We start from the raw sequence: 21,661 nt of genomic DNA on the forward strand, positions 1-21,661 counted from the left end.
GCTCACCGGACAATCGCTCACCGGAGAAGTGACAAATAGGACACTTGCTCACCAAATATTTTTTTTTTACTTTTCTTGAACTTGATAACAAAGAATATACTTGAACTGTCCTACACCCTCTTGTCCTACCCCCCCCCCCCCCCACCTCCCACCCTCGGTACACAACTCCTATACTGCGTCAGCGCAGCGGCGCACCGGTCTGGGTGGCGGTGGTGGGTGGTAAGGTTGGGTAGGTGTGTATGTGGAGGGGAAGGTCGGGGGGGAGAGGGGGGAAGCATACCCGCGGTGCACCAGCTACGGTGGGGGAGAGCCTGGGTGTAGTGGCGGCATCGGCGTCGGCTAGGGGGAGATTGGGGATTTGAAATCCGGACGGCTTTGGTTAATCTCCGCTCCTAGAGAGAGAAAAAGAAATATCATTTATCTTTCTCTTTTTCTTGTGCATCTTCTCTTTTCTCTTTACTGCTTCACTCTCTTCTCCCCACCCCCCAGCTACCAGCAGCATTACCCCCCTTCCCACTGCCCCGGTCCATTCCGATATCTTCCTTGCCCCCTCCCCTCCCCAATAGCTGCCTGCGGTCTTCCTACATTCATGAAGCGTCTCCGTGTTTGCATAAGAATGGGACGGATTGGTATCCACTCTTATTTATGTAATTATTTCCCAGCCATACCTAGTACGAGATGTATTTGTGAGATAGTGACCTTGCAGCGATTATTTCGCCTCAGTGCGTTAAAGTGTTAGAAGATAGTACATCGTTATCTAACTTGAGGATATGTTTGCAAAATATGTATTCTGTACTTTCCGCATCTGTCAACTCGCCGTGTCAACGTCTTCTCGCCGTACCTCGCGCGTTAGCCATATTGCGGTTTCCTCCAACGAGTACCTGCATGACGGACGTCGGAAAGGGTCAGCTCCCTGCCATTCACCAGCCTTCCGTCTACACCTTGATATGGAATTATAATCCCGATGGGCTGGCATTCGGTCTCTGTACCGGGCCTATGATGAATGAACTTTGATTTTTATGTGCTAGCCACTAGCATAGAAAAAAAAACTCGCATGAAGTATAATACATTTCTTACCAATAAGGTCTATCGGAGGGCCCAAGGATCGTTGCCAGATACTGTGGGGTTGTGGTTTTCCGGTCAGTGAAACCATATTTTTCTTTTCTTTTCCTGTTTTCTCCTTCCCCGTTTCCTCCTCTTCATCTTCTTCCTGTCCTTAGTCTTCGTATTTTCCTCCAGCTCTTCCTCCTCCTCCCCCTCCTCTTCCCCTCCCGCCAGCGTTACCTGCCTGTTGTCTCCAGCTCGAGTCCCTCGGGACGTCTCTCTCTCTCTCTCCTCTCTCTCTCTCTCTCTCTCTCTCTCTCTCTCTCTCTCTCACTCTTTATCTCTCTCTTCCTCTCTCTCTCTCTCTCTCTCTCTCTCTCTCTCTCTCTCTCTCTCTCACCTGCTACAGCAGCCATTCAGATTCTCCCAAACTTTGCTTCTTCAGCACCCCGTCCCCCCACCCCCCGCTCTCACCTCGTGCCTTCCATTTATCTTCCCCCCAACTTACCCGACGTCGTCCCCCCTCCCCCTCCCCCCGCCACTATGTCTTCTTGCCGCGACTCCCCCCCAAGACGCTCCCCCCCTTCTACAGTCTCCCCACTGAAGTTGTAAACACGTAGCGTTGCCGTTGTAGCCTGAGAGCTTCGTATCCCCCCTTCCCTCCTTCCCCCCTTAGTCCTTAGTCGTTTTCGGCCCTCAGTGCAAGAAAGGATAGTCTAACACGGGAAGATTCCTGCAGTACCGTAGGTACGTCCTTTTCCCTCTCCCTCCCCCTACTCTCCCTCTACTCCCCCTCCTTCCCCTCCCCCTACTCTCCCCATCCTACCCCTCCCCCTACTCTCCCCCTCTCACCTTACTCTCCATCCCCTATTCTCCCTCTCCTACCCCTCCCTCTACTCTCCCTCTTACTCCTCCCTCTCCTCTCCCTCTCCTCTCCCTTTCCTACCCCACCCCTTCCTCTCCTTCAGTTACCCCTCCCTCTTCTCTCCCTCTCCTACACATCACTCTCTTCTCCCTCTCCTACCACTCCCCTTCCTTTGCCTCTCCTACCCCTCACCCTCCTTTCCCACTCCAATCTTCCCCTTCCCTCCTTCCCCTACTCTTCCCCCGTCTCTCCTTCTCCTTTTCCCTGCCCTTCCCTTTCTTCTCATTTTCTGTCTTCTCCGCTCCTTTTCGTCTCCTCCCCTGTCTTCTGTCTTCTCCCCTCGCATCTCTCCCCCCTCACGTGTCCCTCTTCCTTTTCCTTTCTCATTCCCCTTTCCCTTTACTCGTACCTTGAAACACGCGCACGCGCGGGAGGGCGGTGGGATAGGGGTTCACCTGTCAGCTCTACTTGATGGTTATGTCCGGTTGCGCTTCCACCGTCGGCGTTTCCAGCGTCGGCGGCTCCTTTTCCGCTCGCCAGCTCTCGACGTTTCCTGTCGATCTCGTCCCTTGATCGTTCCTCCTCGCCTTTATTGTCTTTTCGTTGACCCCTCGGGACGCTGTCTCCTTCTTTGACTTTATTTATTTATTTGTTTGCTTATTTGTTTAATAGTAATTTTTAATCCTAGTTGGTTGCAGTTTTTGAGGATATTTTGACTCCGCTACCTTGTTTCCATTTATATTTGTTTATTTAGCTACTTCATCAGGTATATTGAATTGACGTATGTGCATCGTGAGACACCTTTGTGCAAAAAAAAATATATATTAATTTAGTCAAAATTGACTAGAAACTATTATTTTAAGAGTTCAGATTCAGTGCTTCCCTGCAGGACCACCAATCTACCCCTTTGAACACTGTGTAGCCCCGGCACCCAAAAAATAGATGAATAAAAAAAGAAGACCAGTTCACCATTGGAACTCCTGCCAATCATCTCCGGATCTTTATGCGTTGACCTTGGTTCGCATCCGCAGCCCTCTTTGTTCCTTCGAAGCTGTATCCTCCTCCTCCTTTTTTCTTCGCTGGTCTCTTCCCCCGTTGGGTTAGCACAAAAAAAAGAGAGAGAGAGAGGGGGAGAGAGAGAGAGAGAAGTAGGGGAGTCAGATAGTGTACATTCATTGGAACAGATGTTTATGCCTTACCTAGTATGTGTGTGTGTATATATATATATATATATATATATATATATATATATATATATATATATATATAATATACATACACACACACATGTTATCCAGTTTAACCTTAGCTAATCTCATCATCATCTCCAAGAACCCGGAGGCAGCTCTCCTTGTCGCCGGGGTTGGCGCGCCGTGGGATGTTCTTTGTGGCCGTGGCAGGCTCGCCTCACCTCGACTCGATCGAGCTCCAGACAATCCTAAGCTGCTGCGTCACCACCCGAACGCCCTCCAGCCCACTCCACACCCACCCCAGCCCAGTACTTACCCACTCCAGCCCACTGAGCCCAGCCCAATCTAACGCAGCCAGCCCTACCTTGCCTTCAAGTCGACCTGTGTTCCTCTCCTACCCGCATTAAGTCATTTCTATTCATAGATTAATGGCCCTTGAGCGCATTGTACATAATACGTGATGTATAGCGCCGGTGCATGTATTGTTCAAGTGTAAAGCAACGAAACAAACAACCACTGTAGTACATGAGAATATGGTCCAAGCCAGTGGTTCTTAACCTTTTTCAGTGCCCTTAGTACCCCTTGATATCTTAGAAAATGTTCTCGTACCAATACAAATACAATGCAAACATATGAAAATGATTAGTGATACAAACCTTTGCTTTGCTTTCTCATTGTAAATATACAGTACCATTGCACTGGGGCTACCATGTCCCTGGTTTAAGGTTTCGTGCCCCTTTGGGGCTACAAGTACCCCAGGGTAAGAACCACTGGTCTAAGCCCCTGAGGGACTTACCCTCAGATGAATGAAAACGACGGGATGCAGCTGGAATAAACACCGAAAATGCAGCGAAAGGGTTAATCAACGAGGTATGCACAACCCGCGTTCGGTCCTCTGCACTCTGTAGAACTTTCCTCGGCTGAATAAAATCGTCTGCCGGCAGCAACAAGACTAATGACCAGTCGTAAAGCGGAGAGAAAGGGGATTGTTAAACATCAGCCACACGTCACGCGCTGTTTCGTGTTCTCGTTACAGTGTGCAGCCTCCCCCTCTCTCCTCCCCACCCCTTGTCCCCTCCTCCCCTCCCCCCCCCATACCTGGTTCATCCCAGGGCGTCTCCGTTTCTTTCATCCCCTTTACCCCTTCTCCCCTTCTCCCCTTCTCCCCGTCCAACTATTTTTTCTCAATATTTTTTTTACCTCCCCCCCATCCTATCCTGCCTATTTTCTCTTAATTCTCCAGTCTCCGTTCTCCCCCCCACTTCCTTCCCCCAGCCTCCCCCCCAGTACTCATCTTTCCCCAGTTTCGATATCGTGAGAGCCTCACCAACCACCACCACCACCCCTCATCACCACCACCCCTCATCACCACCACCCCTCATCACCACCACCCATCATCGCCACAACCCCTCATCATTACCACCACCCCTTATCATTACCACTACCCCTCATCACCACCACCACCCCTCATCACCACCACCCATTATCACCACCACCACGCATCATCACCACCACCACCCCTCATCACCACCACCCCTCATCACCACCACCCCTCATCACCACCACCCCTCATCACCACCACCCCTCATCACCACCACCCCTCATCACCATCACCCCTCATCACCACCACCCCTCATCACTACCACCCCTCATCACCACCACCACCACCTTTGTCATTCTTCTTTCCTCGCGGTGCCTTCTTTGCCCCACATTCCCGTTCTCTCCGTCCCCGTCTTGCCCACGTTCCTTAATTCCCTCGTCCCCCTTCCTCCCCACTTCTCTGCCTTCTCCACTTTTCTCCATACGCCCTTCGCCTCCTCCTTTTACTCCTCCTCCTCCTCCTCCTCCGTCTTCAGTGTCCCTCTCTTCCCAAGGTTCCCCTTCTTCTATGTTCCCCTCTTCCTTGGCAGTCTTCATTCTCGTATTTTTCCCCTCACCCCCTTTCTCCTTTTCCTATTTCTCTTTTCTTCCCTCTCGCCTGCTTCCCTTGTTCCCTTCCTCCATTTCTGCCCTTATTTTTTCTCCTACTCCTCATCCAAATCCTTCTCCTTCCCCTTCAAATCCTCGTCCAAATCCTTCTCCTTCAACTTTCTCTTCCCCTCTCTCCAAGTCTTCCTCCTTCTGCAACTTCTCCCTTTCTTCCACCTCCTCTTCTTCCTCTTCCTTTTCCTTCCCATCAGTTTGCCACTTCCTTTCCAATTTCCTTCTCCTCCTCTCCCTCCATGCCTCTCACCTCCACCCATGTTTTTCCTCCCCATGGAAATATTTTCTATATTTGCCCCCCCACAAATCTCCCCACCCACACACCCCTTTCATACCTCATACTTCACCCATTGTTATCCTCCCCATTTTCTCTATTTGTCCCCCAATTCTCCCCACGTCCTCCAACTCCGTCGACCTTTGTCACGGTCCCAACGGGGCTCCCTGACGACGGTAGTGCTCACTGAGATGTTTGACCCTTCCTTCGCTGTTGCGGAGGTCAAAGGATTCCCGTGGCTGAATAGAGTCGTCTGGCGGCAGATAGAAGAAAGACACAGATCTTAAAATTGAGTGAAAGTCAGGCTAGCTATCCATCACCACGATACCACTACCATACCACAACCATTGCACCACCACAATACCACCACTACCTTACCACCAGCATCGTACCACCATCATACCACCACTACCATTGTACCACCACAATACCACCATACCACCACCACCACACCACCACCATCACCACCATCCCACCACCACGCAATAAGGAATATAGTAATCCTCCTCTATACGCCCTTCAGTGAAGCTTGTGCCCTCCCTGCTTGACCCGTTGTCTGACCGCTCCCCCTCCCCGCCGTCTCGCAGGCTCATCCCCTCACCCTCCCCCTCAAAACATCCTCCATCCTCGTAAGATTTTCTGAACTCGCCTCCTTTTCCTCCTTTCTCCCTCCTCCCCTCTTTCTCCTCTCTTCTCCTCCCTCCTCCCCTTTCTCCTTTCTTCTTCTCCCTCCTCCCCTCCTCCTCCCTCCCCTCCTCCTCCTCCTCCTCCCTCCCTCCCCTCCTCCTCCTCCTCCCTCCCCTCCTCCTCCTCCTCCTCCCTCCCTCCCCTCCTCCTCCTATTTCCTTCTCCCAATCCTCCTCCTCCCACTCCCTCCTTTCTCCACTCATTCTCCTCCCCATCCTCCTCCCCTCCTTCCTTTCTCTTTCTTTGTCCACCCCCTCCTCCTCCTCCTCCACCTTCTCCCTTTTCTTCGTTCATCCTCCTTCCTCTTTCTCCTGTCCTCATCCTCCTATCTCCTCTTCTTCCTCCTCCTCCTCCTCCTCCATGTCATCGTGTTCATTCTTCCTCTTAATCCTGTTTTTCCTCCGCTTACTCTCGTTCTTTACTTCTCTTTCCCCTTCTGCTTCCGCGTATTTTGTTGCGCTTTATCCACATTTTTACTCTTTACCTCACTCCAGCTCCCTTTCTGTTTTCCTGTTTCCACGTCTCTCATTTTCTTCAATCCGCCTCTCCCTCATTTTATTTTATTTTATTTTATTTTATTTTATTTTCATATTCGACCCCATCGCAGTCTCCCTGGTTATCACTTCTACTCTTCCCCAAGTCCAACCATCACCTACCCTTTCCTCCATTCCTCTACCTCTCCCTCATTCCCTCCCCGTCCCTCCTCTTCCCCTCGCTCTTCTTGGCACCCCTTCTCTCCCCCTTGACCCGCCTTTCTCTTCCCCTTGTGCCTGTGGAGTGACCCTCCCCCCCCAGCTTCCCCCCAGGCTTCTCTTCTCTGCCCGTTGATAGCCCCCAGCCTCCCCCCCCCCCACCTGTATGTAGGGACACTTCCTCGTTCCTTCCCCTTCCCCCCCTTTCCATTTTCTGTCTCCCTCCCTTTGCTCCCTTTCTGCTTTTTCTCCCTCTTCCTTTTCCCCCCTTTTAGGCCTCCCCCTCTTTATTTTCTACTCTCCCTCCTTCGCTCCCTCCTCCGCTTCCTCCACCCCCTCCTCCGCTTCCTCCACCACTCCTCCACTTCGTCCCCCTCCCCCTCTGGCTTGTTTTGTCTACTGCAGTGATGCTGGTTATTCCCTTCTCCCGGCCACTGTGTGCTCTCTCCCTCCCCCCCCCCTCTCTCTCTCTCCCTCTCTCTCCCCCTTTCTCTCGCCAACTTTTTCATGCCGGCTTCATTTCTCTCTCGCCTTTCATCTTGGTGCCTTGCCCTCGTGTGGTTTTATTTCCTTCTCTTTCTTGTCACCATGTCCCGACACCCAATCTTTTGCTCTCTCTCTCTCTCTCTCTCTCTCTCTCTCTCTCTCTCTCTCTCTCTCTCTCTCTCCCTCTCTCTCTCTCTCTCTCTCTCTCGAAGAACTACACTCGAGTGTCTCCTCTCCATTGCAGTTTCTTTGTTTCTTCCATTGTCTTGTTCTCCCATTTCTCCCATATGCCACTGTTTATTTTATTATTACTTATTCATTCATTTCATTTATTTATCTTTTGTTGTTGGTTGCGACCTTGCCGTGAACCCACGTTCTAACCCAGCAGTTCCCTGTGATGTCAGTTTATCATGGAACTTGGGCACAGAAGGCAAAGGTGGTGACTTCGGTCGCAGCATAGCGCCTCCTGGCGTGGGCGCACTCTTCCTTGTACGACTCACAATATATGACTTACCTTATATAAGTGTGTGATTCACCATGGTCTTTGGATCATGTGTTGGACTCTTGATCGACAGCTATTTCTCTACCGGAAGAGAGCTGAGCTCGTATATGACCGATCTATGGGTAATGCTGTGACCTTACACGCACACACACACACCCAACTCCCCGCCCATGAGAATTGGAGTAACAACCCGCAGCGCAGCGATACTGAAATTATTTCAGCCTTGGGCGGGATTCGAACCCGGACCTCCGTAGTGGCAGCCGGGAACTCTACCAACTGCGCCACGAGAGAGTGTGTGTGTGTGTGTTTTACCTTCCCGTCTCCACTTCCCCCTTTTTTTCTTTTCATAATCGTACAATGTACCTTCCACTTCTCCCCTCTTTCCGTTTTCTATACCACATATTCGTATTCTCCATCTCTTCCTTTCTCCCTTTTTCTCAATTCTTATTTTCTCTTGTGTTTCATTAAACAATTACCTGCACACACAGACCCCTTTAGTTATTTGCAAGCGATTGTTGCTTGGCACTGAAGGCCATTATTGGTCTTGCCTGCCTCCTCCACTTCTGCCTCTTCCACTCCACTCCACTTCTCCTAATCCTCTATCTCCACCACCACCTCCACCTCATCCGTTTCTTCCACCCGTTGCGTTCCCATAGAGATGTCCTGTAAGGTATAGCAGCAGCAGCAGCAGCAGCAGATCCCTCGTCCCCACCTTCGCCTCCTCCCTCCTCCTCCTCCTCCTCCTCCTCCTCCTCCTCCTCCTCCCTCCTCCTCCTCCTCCTCCTCCTCCTCCTCCTCCTCCTCCTCCTCCTCCTCCTCCGCTCCCCTCCTTCATCACCTGCTCAACCATGCTTACCTTGCTCATCGGGACCTTTTTCCACCACCTTGCACCCTTCTCTCCCTCCATCCCTCCCCCTCCTGCTCCGTCTGCCACCATTTTGTCTCCCCTCCGTCTGCCACTGCCCTGTTCCCTGCCATCACCTGCCACCGATTCAGTCCACGGTTTTACAACACTGTTGGCTCGTTCTCTGCCACCACCTCACACTGCGTCTTTTTCCCCCATTGACACCGTTAGCTGCCACCAGTCGACTGCGGGCTTGGCTCTCTGGCAATCCCATATTAAAGGGGACCGTACAGGATCAATATTATTGCGCAATATTTTGTATTGTTCAATATTATTGACGGTATTGAAGGGCACAATATATAGAAGACATCTAGATGTCTTAGATATATTATTTTTCAGTACCATTCCTACACCGTCAGTAATATTGCACAATACGGAATATTGCGCAATAATATTGATTTTTGCAGGCCCGATTTATTAAATACCGTCTAGTATAACTTATATAATTACATGATTACGTTACATGACAATCTTACGTAATGCGTTACGCTGAAGGGTTATTCCATCAACAAGTGATTTTTTTCCTCAATTGAATAAAAGTGTCTGGTGTTTGCGAGAACGCGTGCAAAAGTAGACTGACATCGCGCGCCATCTCAAGTTACTTTGGTGTCAGAAAAGAAAAAAGTATTCCTCGGCAAAAATCCTAGTGCCAGAGTTGCACTATATGCGGAGCAGAAGTCCAGGCATATAGGGCAAAGGTGACGAAGTCGTTTCTTAAACCTGTTATGGTGTAGAAGTCCCTGTAAGCCGAATGGACTTGTTTGGCGTCAGCCAGAACAAAACCATTAAATGATCATAATCAGCATATACAAAGGTAACAAGCACACACACACACACACACACACACACACACACACACACACACACACACACACACACACACAGTGTATGTACGGTCACCATATCGTCCATAGATCGGGCCATATATCTCGAGCTCCCCATTTTGGTAATGGTTGTCGATCACGAGTCCAACGCGTGATCCAACACCATGCTAAATCACACACACTGATGTATATTATTCACGAGTTCCGTAACATATTGAGAAGGCGAGGGCCATCCAGTGACCCCTTCCCCTCCCCCCTCCCCCCTAGACCCCGTAACGGTGCCCAGATACAGTTAGTGTTACGACGCTCTAGTATGGCATCAGCCTCTCGATAAGATGTCGGTGGCACTCATAACGGTGCCAATGTACTGTAGGTGTTATGACCTTCTAGTCTGGCACTGCCTCCTCGATAAGATGCCAATCTTGGCTCCTCTCTGGCTACAGATTGTCCCCTATATGTCCTGCGCGTCTCGTCCCGTGGCGTCATGATTGGCTCCCGCATGAAGTGCTTGTTTGGACACTGGCGGGCTGATAGGCTCCGGTGACTAATGGGTTTGGAACGTTATTAGCCTGGAGTGTGTTGGTGAGGGAGAGAAGGCTGCTTGTTGTGTTGGGTTTGGTAGGGTTGCTTGGATTCACGGGTAGGGTTATGTTGGGTTGTTAGGTAATGTTGTGTTGGATGGTTGGATTGTGGTTGTTTGTCAGGTGGTGTTGTATTGGGTTCGGTAGGGTTGTTTGGGCTCTCGGGTAGGGGCATGTTGGGTTGGGTTGTTAGGTAAGGTTGTTGTGTTGGATGGTTGGGTTGTGATTGTCGGGTAGGGTTGTTGTATTGGGTTTGGTAGGGTTGTTTGGGTTGTTGGGTAAGGTTGTATTGGGTTGGGCTGTGTTGGATTGTCGGGTACGATTTTTGTAACGGGTTAGATTGGGTTGTATTGATTGCGAATAAGCTGAAGGGGTTGTAATTGGGTTGTTTAGTTGTTCTGTTTGAGGTCCCGATCTTAACTGAATAAAATCGCCTTGTGCCATCACCCAGAGCAAAATATGTGGAGGGTTTGGTGGAGAAATTAGCATCTTTATTGAACTATCGCCATTTATTAATTAGTTATTTTTCTCAAATGTGAATTACCCCCTCTCTCCCCTTCCTCCCTCCTCTCCCACCCTCCCTCCTTCCCTCCCCTTCCTCCCTCCTTCCCTCCCCTTCCTCCCTCCTTTCCCACCCTCCCTCTTTCTCTCCCCTTCCTCCTTCCCATCCCCCTCCCTCCTCCTCTTCCCCCTCCCTCCTCCTCTTCCCCCTCCCTCCTCCTCTTCCCCCTCCCTCCTCCTCTTCCCCCTCCCTTCTTCTCTCCCCCCTCCCTCCATCTCTCCCCTCTCGCCCCCCCTCCCTGTCTATCCCCATGTCCCTCCCTCCTGATAAGGACTTGGACAACAATATATTTGGTACTGATAGTGCGGTTGGTGGCGAGATATACAAAGATAGGAAGAAAATGTGAATTTTCGGTGAGAGCACATTGTGTGTGTGTGTGTGTGCGTGTGTGATGGAAATGATACCATGTGTATAGTGCCACACAATAAAATAGCTCAATCCTGAGGGTGGAATGAAATTGAGGAATTGGGGTCGTCTTCCTTGTTTGCTGCCGTGGATGTACTTCGGGGACCAAGTAAAATCACCTGACGGAAGCTTTAATAAAAAGGAAAAAGTGTTACCCGATATGTAAGGGCCCAAACAGTCCCTTTTTGCTTAACATAGCTTCTATGTTGGGCTTTTGAAAGGGCTAGTTCCATTGCTTTGTGGCGTGGTCGGTGGTGCTTTTGGTGGCAAAGGATCAGGTGGTGTTGTGCTTGCTTGTGCCCCGCTGCATCAATCCTTGGGTCGTGATGAGTTCGTACCTTGAGAACGGGCAGAAAGGAGAATCTGTGTCGGACTCTGGGGAGAAGGAGGGGAGGGTGAGGGGGACAGTTGCGACGACGCGTTGCCTGGCAACGGTATTATATATGAACACGCGCGCACATACACACACACACGCACATACACACACACACACACACACACACACACACACACACACACACACACACACACACACACACACACACACACCTGATATTGTGGGCTTAGTATTGTCTAGGTTATGTGGTACATTGGCTGGGGTGGGTGGGTAATAATGACATTGAATTTACATTTTTAGTGACTAAGTGGATCTATCTCTTTCTCTCTCACCTTTTTTTCGTAGTTTCATAATCCCTACCAAGAACGTTCATCCATTCCAGTGTCCTTTTACGTTTTTAATTTCTCTCATATCAAAGTGAAATTGTCTTTGACCGCAAATGCGACCCCTTGGAAAATAAGAAAGAAAAAAATGTAAATCAGGTTAGCTTTTGTTTTGAGGTTGGGAGATTGACTATACAGCCCATTTGGAACCGAGAGGGGGGAGGGGAGGGGATGCCACGGAAATGAATGAAATAGTCTGGAACCAGATGGAGTAAAGGAGAAAGTTCCATCCGGTATGGAAGTGGGTTACATGAAGAAAGTCGAACGTATCAGCTAGGTTGGTTGAGTTTAAGCTCACACCAAGCTTAGGACCTGTTTCCGACCACCACCACCACCTTGGACGGTGGCACTTTTGTTTCTCTCGTGGTTTCATATTCATCTCTTTCATGACAGGGGAGATTCATTCCAATTGCAGCATTGTCTTGAATTCTTTTTATAAACAGAGGAACAACACAAAGCAACCTGGTCGCCGGTGGTACCGGTCGTAAGCTTGTTGTGACTGGGCCCTGATGGGGTTTACCCGCTCTAAAGTGACGTCATCTTATCCTTCGCGGCTGTCGCGAGGCGAGGTTACTGAAGAATCACGCGCCCTGCATTGCTCTGAAAGGAGTTAGTGAAGCGAATTTGCTCCACGATTCCTGAGGCCGAGGAGCTCGTTCGTGGCGGTGACGGGGGCTGGCGGGGAGGAGGGGAGGACTTTTAGAAATAGCTGCTGCTACTACTAGGCGGTCTAGGTGAGCCACGCCTACGCCAACACCCTGCTGCCAAAGGAGATCTGTCACCGGCCCGTAGGCGAGTTGGTAACGGGCCATCATAGGCACTGTGGAGATTGGCACCCCTGAGGATCCATGCCACGGTGGAGTGCCCTGGGGGACTGAGGGTAGGGCTAGCACTCACCAGAATTGGTGTTCAGCATGCGCACATTGACATGGGTTCATGCACATGCATGTAAACACATATGCGCGCTCACGTTCACGGGCGCGCATGTATAAACATATCAAGCATTAGATATAAACATAGGTGTCTCTCTCTCTCTTTCTCTTTCTCTTTCCCTCTTTCTCTCTCCAAATGTGAACATGATGAAAGTAGGAAAAAGGGTGCCAAGGAGATGAATAAAATAACTTGGTACCAATCTCAATAAAAGGAAAACCACCTACCCTAACCTAAGGTGCTAGACAGAAGCGCTGGGTACTCCGGGTGGAGGGGGTAGGGGTGAATAGAATACCCTGGCGGCAGATAGGAGAAAAAGAAAAGTTCCACATTAAGTTTGTCTTAATTACTACGAGGCCAACATACACGCTCGTCCAACCAGCCAAGACAGCGCCGCATAAATGCGCTTACTACAAGCAGAACCTGTTCCGCGTGAGTTGTTGTGATGGACGAGCAGAATAATGCACGTGATAAAGGAAAAATATGTATATATATTTTTTTAAAGCGGGGAACAGGCTTGAAGTTGAGTCAGGAATTAGTTAATTAAATCGAGCTAGCAGGGGAAGAGAGGGAAAGGGGGAGGGTGACGTGCAGGAAGTCACGTAAACACGTGGCACCAACATGAACTTGCGCACGTGCGCGTACACACACACACACACACACACACACACACACACACACACACACACACACACACACACACACACACACACACTCACTCACTCATGGCGCAGTTAGTAGAGTTCCCAGCTGCCACTACGGCGGTCCGGGTTCGCATCCCGCCCAGGGCTGAAATAATTTCAGTATCGCTGCGTAACGGGTCGTTACTCAAACTCTCGTGGGCGGGAAGTTGGGGTGTGTGTGCGTGTAATGTCAGCATTACCCATAGATAGGTCATATACGAGCTCTGAGCTCTCTTCAGGGAGGGAAATAGCTGTCGAGCACGAGTCCAACACGTGATCCAAAGACCATGGTGAATCACAGAGAGAGAGAGAGAGAGAGACTTGCAGATCCCCACTTGCCCTAGATTTTTTCAGTGTCTTCCAAGGATCGCAAACTACGGGGGCAGTCTCTGCATTTCCACCCAGGGAGCTTTCTGAATACAATTCTCAATAGACAACCAAAGCAAACATAGAAGTCTCCCACAGGGGACATGGCAGAAGGTTCCTTGACCAACACCCCCCAGGGTTGCAGTCCAAAGGCAACGTTGGTTGAATAAAGTCACATGACGACAGCAAATGGGAGGGGATGGGTTTTTGTGGTGAACTGCGGTGGGAAGGTGTGAATGGGGACTTGCTTGGTTTGAAGGCACGTCACGTTCTGCCACCCAGGGCCAGTGGGGCGTGGGGAGGGGAAGGGGGAGGAGACCTGTATCTCGGCCTTGCAGATAGAGAAAACAAAGGTAATTTGATAAAAGGCAAACACGGGGGGAGGGAGTGTCCGTGACGAGCAAACACCCTCGTCACGAAAGGCCGTGATGTGAAGATAACAAGGGCAACACCAACACCACCGTCATAGATATAAACGTCACCACCCACTACCCAACACCATCACCACCACCATAATCGTAACTATCTCTACCATCACCATCATTCCATTGGCAGCACCACCGCCAGCATCACCACCATCGTCACCACCGCCACCAGCATCACCACCATCATCACCACCCCATTAGCACCATCACCACCATCATCACCACCCCATTATCACCATCACCACCATCATCATCATCACCACTAGCACCGCCATCATCATCATCACCAACACAACCAGCACCGCCATTATCACCACTACCACCACGAGAAGCACCAGGAGCGGGAGCAGCTGACGACGAATCCGGAGGAACCTCCCGGCGAAGGGGTGGGGGCGTGGCCGAAGTCGTTGTCTGGAAGGAAGGAAGGAAGGAAGGTTGGGCATTGGGTTAGCCTGCGTCAGCGAACTAGAATATTCTTAGTTTTGTTTTTATGGAGGGATCGTTTTATATTTGCCTTTATGGCGTTCCATTTTTATGTGACCCTCCCCTCCCTCATCTCGGAAAAACTAGAAAAACAACGACAGCACAGAATTGGGGATGTAACCTATGAAACCGAATTGCACTTTTATTAATTAGGATGCCAAAACAGAGTCTCTTAATGTGTCCCAAATGCGTCGATATGGTTTTGTGACCCAATACAGGTCACATGTTCCTGTGAGCTGAAGAATAAAATCAACAGACTTTAACCAGAACAAAATAGTTAAGTGCCGAACTCGTTTCTTGGGGGGTGGGAGGAGGGGGCAATGGACAAGATTAGCGACCCCCGAAAGAAAAAGCGTCCCTCCCATTTCCCCCCTCCCCCTCACTCCCATCCCTCCCCCCCCCACACCATAGTGGCGACATAGTTTAATGGGGGGGAGAGGGTTGGGTATGTAATGTATTCTAAGTTTATCTCCTGTAGGCCACGACTATAGTTAGACCCCTTCCTCTCCCCGGAATGCCACGTTTTGCTGCTAGTGTGACATAAGTTGGGGGGAGGGGGTTAACTCCCCTCCCCTTCCCACAACCCTTCCCCCCTCTTCCTGTAGACCAATGTCGCTCTTTTCTTGTCACGGGCGACATGCCCGCCTGTTGTCGGAAAGGACAAGTAGCGCCGTCGGGTGGTTGTTACTGGAGTTATATATCCCATGTTATGGATTGCTGTTCATTGGTCTCCTAAAGAACACTAAAACACTAAGATAAATCCTCGGGCATCCACCAATTACCACTAGATGTCGGGTTGCATCCCCAATGGTGAAAATCAGTGAACTCTTAATGTGTTTTGTTTTGTAGGTGTGAATTAGTGTCAGTTGTTTGTATCTCGCAGCTTAATTTTCGCAGATATTACAGACGGAGCTGTAGGCGTATGGGGTACGAGATGTGGCGAGTAGATTGGCAGTGCGTTTATATAATTATTCAAAGTTGATAAAAAAAAATATGAAGGTTATACAATGTGGGTAAAATGATTACCTTTGAACTTGGAAAATGTTATACTTTGAGCGCAACACGTATGCATGCACATTTACGACACACATGCACACACAAACACACAATATGTGTACGCGTACAAGGACGTGTGTGTGTGTGTGTGTGTGTGTGTGTGTGTGTGTGTGTGTGTGTGTGTGTACACATTTGCAAGTTTATAGTACTTCATTCCCACGTAACAGACCATTCACGGGAACAATGTACACCACAGTGTACACGCCAATGTACTTTTTTCGTATTCGTACAAGATAAGTTATCCTTATGGTCTCTCGCCCGCTGAAGGAGACGATAGCTTCGACATTATACGAAGTTTTTCGGAGGAAGAATGCATAATGTAATACTTAAGGGAGCTGTTGAAGACCCAAAAAGTTTCATCTTCCCACACACGATGATGCGTCCCTTGTGTAACGCTGGTTGGTGAGAGTTATCATTGTGGAGTTTTAACAGGCGTGCATCTTGAAGCCAAACCCCTAAACGAGGGGTTAACCAGGGGTTCGCAAGAGGTTCCTCAGGTGGTACTCAGATGGCTGAAATTCAGTACTAGATGGCAGTAAAGTAACTACAGTTTCAGTCCTGCACGTGTAGTATCATTGTAAACTGCTTGTGATGGTAATGCTTCTGATTAATAAAGTCATTATAATCTGAACCTGTTTATATGTCCAATGCAGTGACAATGTACACGGAATTAGTCCTCATGCATTTCAAATGAATGGGGCTATGGGTTGGTTTAATGAATGAGGGAACTTGACAAGCAGAAGATATAACATATAAATACGAATAAGTATACAAGGTTATAAAAGACTGCTCTCGTATAGTACGACCTGTTCTTGTCGTAACTTACGACCTGCCATAACAAATCTCCCACACGTCGTTTAAAGACACCATCCGCTGAAACAGTTACAAGTGGAGACAGCTGTGCTTGGTGCTGCCCGGGATAGAACGGCCCTCGTGGGACAGGTCAGGAAAGGTCACAGTGTCGGTCTCCGAGTTCGGCGTATCGAACTCGGCGTCCCCGGGGACGATGTTTCCGCAAAACCAATTAGGAGGGTTATTTGCTGCCATGATGGCGGCGGCCTCTCCGTGACGTCATGCGGCGTGCACCTTTGAGGCAACCCGTAAATATTTCTGTTCTCCTTTTCTCCTCTTTCTTCTCTCCTCTCTCCATGACGTCATGCGGTGTATACTCTTGCACCTGCCGGAAAATATATCTTCATCTCTTTTTTCCTTCTCTTTCTCTCTTTACCCCTTCCCGAGGAAAGAATATACAGGGGACTACAGGAGGGACAGAAGGTCGTCGAGGTGCCTACACGGGAAAAAATAAATGAATAAAAATGGAAATGGGTGTCCATAGGGTGAGAGAGCCAACCACACAATGGCGTATCCTGGGAGCGGGAGGCCGGATGGAGGAGTCCTCTCCTCTCAGGAGGGATCCTCGACATCCCACCCCCGGAGGAGGGTCACAAGGGAGTAATGTCGATGTTGGTGGCAACAAATTATTGCTGGACATTGTGGTTCAACTCTTCCAATTTAACTCTTTCTCTCTCTGAGTGTGTGAGAGAGAGACAGACACAGATAGGGAGAGGGAAACGGGTACAGACAGAGAAGGGGAGAACGAGAGCGAGCAAAGGGAAGAGTTGGTCGAAGGGCGGGGGTCGCCGACTCCAAGGAACACATTTGTTTACACGACGAACCGTCTTTAACCCAAATGATCGGAATCAAGCTGGAATACAAATTACCCAGGAGGAGGCGAGGGCGTGTCAGTGGGCAGTGGCTCACGACACGACATGACACGACACAGACGTGGCAGGTGCAGTGTGTCAGGTTACCCACCCGCGGGGTCGAGGGGACCACAGAGGGCGGAGATCGATGGCGTCGAGGAGTTAAAGCGAGATAGAGGAGGAACTACTTGTAGGAGGCGGAGGCGGAGCCGGGAGTCTCCGATTAAGTGGAGGTTTCGGAAGATGGAATGGTGATCAAGAGGAAGGCGGAAATAATACCGCTCCACTATAGTATCGCACCGGGGTTGTTGTTATTATTATCATTATTATTATTATTATTATTGCTGTTATTATGATATATGTAATGTATGTTTGTGTGTATATATATATATATATATATATATATATATATATATATATATATATATATATATTAGGGGGTAGAAGAAATGTGTCTCGACCCTTTGATGGGTAGGAAGTTCCCATCAGCTGAATAGAATCGCCTGACGAGACCCACATTGAAATACCTCGGACGTCCCCCATATTCAAAGGGTTGCAGAGTCTCTTGACCGGCTGTCGCCAGGCGATTTTATTCAAATTGAAGGAATCGAGTCGGGACAGATTACATGCTATGCCGCAATGTTGGTGTAGGCCTGTGGCACACCTCACACACTTTATTCTGGCAAGTGTCAAGCTATTTTATTCGACTAAAGATGACAGGCTCAGGATAATATGTGGTCTTGGCCACCATAAGATTCAGAGTCTGTTCTCAACTGAATAAAATCACCTGGAATGCCGTGACGCTATGTTAACACCCATTCCAAACCCCAAACCCCCCACCACAAATGAATAACTTAATAAAATAGCGAAACGTTAGCCAGAATTAAATATGCAAAGAGCGTTCCTCGGGGCGGCGATGTTGAGAGTATAAGGCAGCAAGCCAAAACACAGGGCGGAGGAGCGGGGGAGGGGGGTTGGGTGGAACGGGCCTAGGGGGAGCCAGGGGCCCGGGAGGGGGTGGGTGGGAGGGAGGGGGAGGCCCCGCCCAGGGCCGTCCATCGCCGGCGTCGCGTCGGGAGGAGCAAGACAAGATCTTGGTGGGGAGACGAGGAGGCCGGAGGAGGGTGTGGCGCCCCTCTCCCCCTCCCCCCCGGATACGCAGAAGACTGCGAAGACATGAAGATCTGAGGCCTTCGCCGCCCGGTGGGAGGAAGGGGTGGGGGACGAGGGGCGAGGATGTTCCTCTTGAGGTGAATGAAATCCTCTGGCGCCAACCTGATAGGCACTGAAGGGTCGGCCGGGGGCGGTTAGGGATGTCAGAAGAGCCCGAATGAAATAGTTTGGTGATAGCCTGAATGAAATCCTTCAAGGGCTCTGTTGCACAGGCTAAGCCTCACTGCAAAGTATTGCAGTCCCGCCATACGAATTTCGTGGCACTCCAGGCATTGCAACAGTGAAAGGTGAAGTATTAGCAAAATAATTGGAGCCGAATGGTATAGTGTTAGGACAGCTGAGGGTATTTATTAATTTATATATATATATATATATATATATGTGTGTGTGTGTGTGTGTGTGTGACCTTTTTCTCCTGTTGCCGCCAGGCGATTTTATTCATCTACGTATGTCACCCTTCGGTAGTGTAGTAAGGTTGTCTCCTTTTCAATAGCATTGGTAATACAAATATTAAATATTTATTATAATTATAGTAGTATGTCCCTGGAAATGTGATTATTTTGTTGCGTTACAAGCAAGAGCAATGATGGGTGGGAGTTTTTTTTTTTTTTTTTCTCCTCCTCCTCCTCCTCCTCCTCCTCCTCTGTGTGCTTTGCAGTGTGGTATGTCTATCTGTCGCAGTGTATATAAGTAACTAAGGAGGAAGAGGAACTCTGCTGCCATATCCATTTTTGTGTAAATCCGAAATGCGCGGCGGCGGCGGCGGGTCTAGTCAACATTGTAGTGGCGCGGGTGTGTACCCCACAACCAACCCACTCCGCCTCCCACCCCTCCCCGGGGGGCAAACATGGCGGCCGGTGGGTGGGTGGGTGGGAGTAGGCAGCAGGAGCGACCGACAGGGAAGTCCCAGGGATCGCGGGAGTGTGGGTTCGGTTGTGAGGAAGAGGAGGAAGACGAGGAGGAGGAGGAGGAAACGGCTGAGATGAAGACTGATCGTCTAAGTAAAAATTCTATATTTCCTACTCGTCCGTAGTGGTCTTCCCTTCCTTCCTACCTTACAGTTCAATAAAATCGCCTCGTGGTAAACAGAGGAGACTGTAAAAGAACTCGAACACACAGGAACAAATGTATTGGCAGGATATGCATGTATGTATATGCATGCATGTGTAACCAGTGTGTGTGTGTGTGTGTGTGTGTGTGTGTGTGTGTGTGTGTGTGTGTGTGTGTGTAGTATGGCAAAGTAGACCTCCAATGAAGCCTCGTAGTTACGTAGACTTGGGTTGGATTCCCGAAAAGGTGTAGTCGTTTTACTCGGTCTGTCGAAATAAGCGATTTTATAAGGCGAAATGTTTACAAATGGGCAGGAAAGGGCCCACGCTCCCTTTTACACATTCACGGTAGGAATTTATCATTTATCGGCAATGACCAGCGCTTTTATTCGCGGGACTTTTATTTAATTTATATAAATTTTATATTTATTATTCTTTATTTCGCTTATTATTATTATTTTATTTATTATTATTCATTTATTTATTTATTTTATGTAAATGACAGATGTTAGGTGATCAACATTCTTATAGAATGGAAATGGAAATGATTCTCCAGTGATGATGAAATACGGAGTGACTCTGGTCCGGAGGGGTTTCACTAAAGTCCCTCAGATGCGGAGGTTGAATGTAGGAAGAGATTCCCCTCTGCTCGAGGGTTCCTGTCCCCCCACGAACTGAATAAGTCGTCCGATGTTGGCCAGAATGAAATCTGCAAAGAACCTCATCGTAGAGAAGAGGTTAATTGAGGTCAGCCTTGACCTCAGCCAGCACGAGGTCGTGCCCCAACCTGAATGAAACAGACTGGCTAAGCCTTGAGAGCACACTGTGGTGTGTGTGTGTGTGTGTTGGGGGTTCCTTAACGTTGAATGAAATAGTTTGTCGCCAGCTAAAACAAAATCATACGAGCCAGTCTCTCTCTCTCTCTCTCTCTCTCTCTCTCTCTAAGTACGTAAAAGGTTGGTCCTTTCCCTACTGAAGATAGATGTCTGCTTGGGAGATGAATAAAATCGCTTGGCGGCAGCCGGAATGAAAGTAAAGGTGCCAGCCGGGTGGGTCGAGGCTGTCTCTACCCTCCGAGTGGGTGCCACGGAAATGAAGAGTTTAGTGCCATTCAGGATAAAAGGAAGAAAATGGACACCCGGGACAGAAGGGGTTAATTAAGACGTTTTCCTCTTCTTCTTACCCGGCGGCACTGGGTGCCAGCGAAGACAAAAGACAAAGCGGCACCCGGCACGGAAAGGGTTGAATAAATTTGATGAATCATTTGCGTTGATGAGATCATTATGTTGCATCTAAGCGCTCAGCCACGCGCGCGTGCGAGCGAGCGAGCGAGCGCGTTTGATCGCGTCATCAGACGAAAGGGGAATTGTATCAGGTCAGGAGCCAAAATAGAAGGCGGGATCCGTGGCGGCAGAGTTGCGGTTGAATGGAAGCTCTTGCAGCTACACGAAAGAAAGAAGAGAATGTCGGAACCACCAACACACACACACACACACACAGAATGATAGATATCTGGAACAAACTGAATGAGGAAACGGTGAGTGCTAAAACTATGACTTTAAGAAAAAACTGGATGCGGAAAGATACAATAGCAGGTCACTACGAGCTTAGCTGTCTTCCCGCAAAATACAACTAGGTAAACACACACACACAAACAAACACACACACACACACACACACACACACACACACACACACACACACACACACACACACAAACAAACACACACACACACACACACACTCACACACACACACACACACAAAATACAAACTAAAGATTTTTTTCAAGTCTTAGGGGTGAAGAGCGTAGCATCATAGTCCCGCCCTCTGTTCCCTGTCAACTATCCACTGTCCTTTGCCCATGTCCCTGTCCACCTATCCTCTACCCTGTCCATTGCCCCCTCTGCCTGCCATCCACTACCCATTATCCCCTGTCCCTTGTTATTTGTTCCCTGTCCCTTTTCCCCTGCCCCCCGTTCCCTAACTACTGTCCCGTACCATGTTCGTCCTGTAACTCTTCCTGAGTCCCTAGTCCCATCCCCAGTCTATTATCCTCTGTCCCACATCTCGT

This window comes from Oratosquilla oratoria, chromosome 27 (genome assembly GCF_046742065.1).
Source record: "Oratosquilla oratoria isolate Oo_2021 chromosome 27, ASM4674206v1, whole genome shotgun sequence".
NCBI lineage: Eukaryota > Metazoa > Arthropoda > Malacostraca > Stomatopoda > Squillidae > Oratosquilla > Oratosquilla oratoria.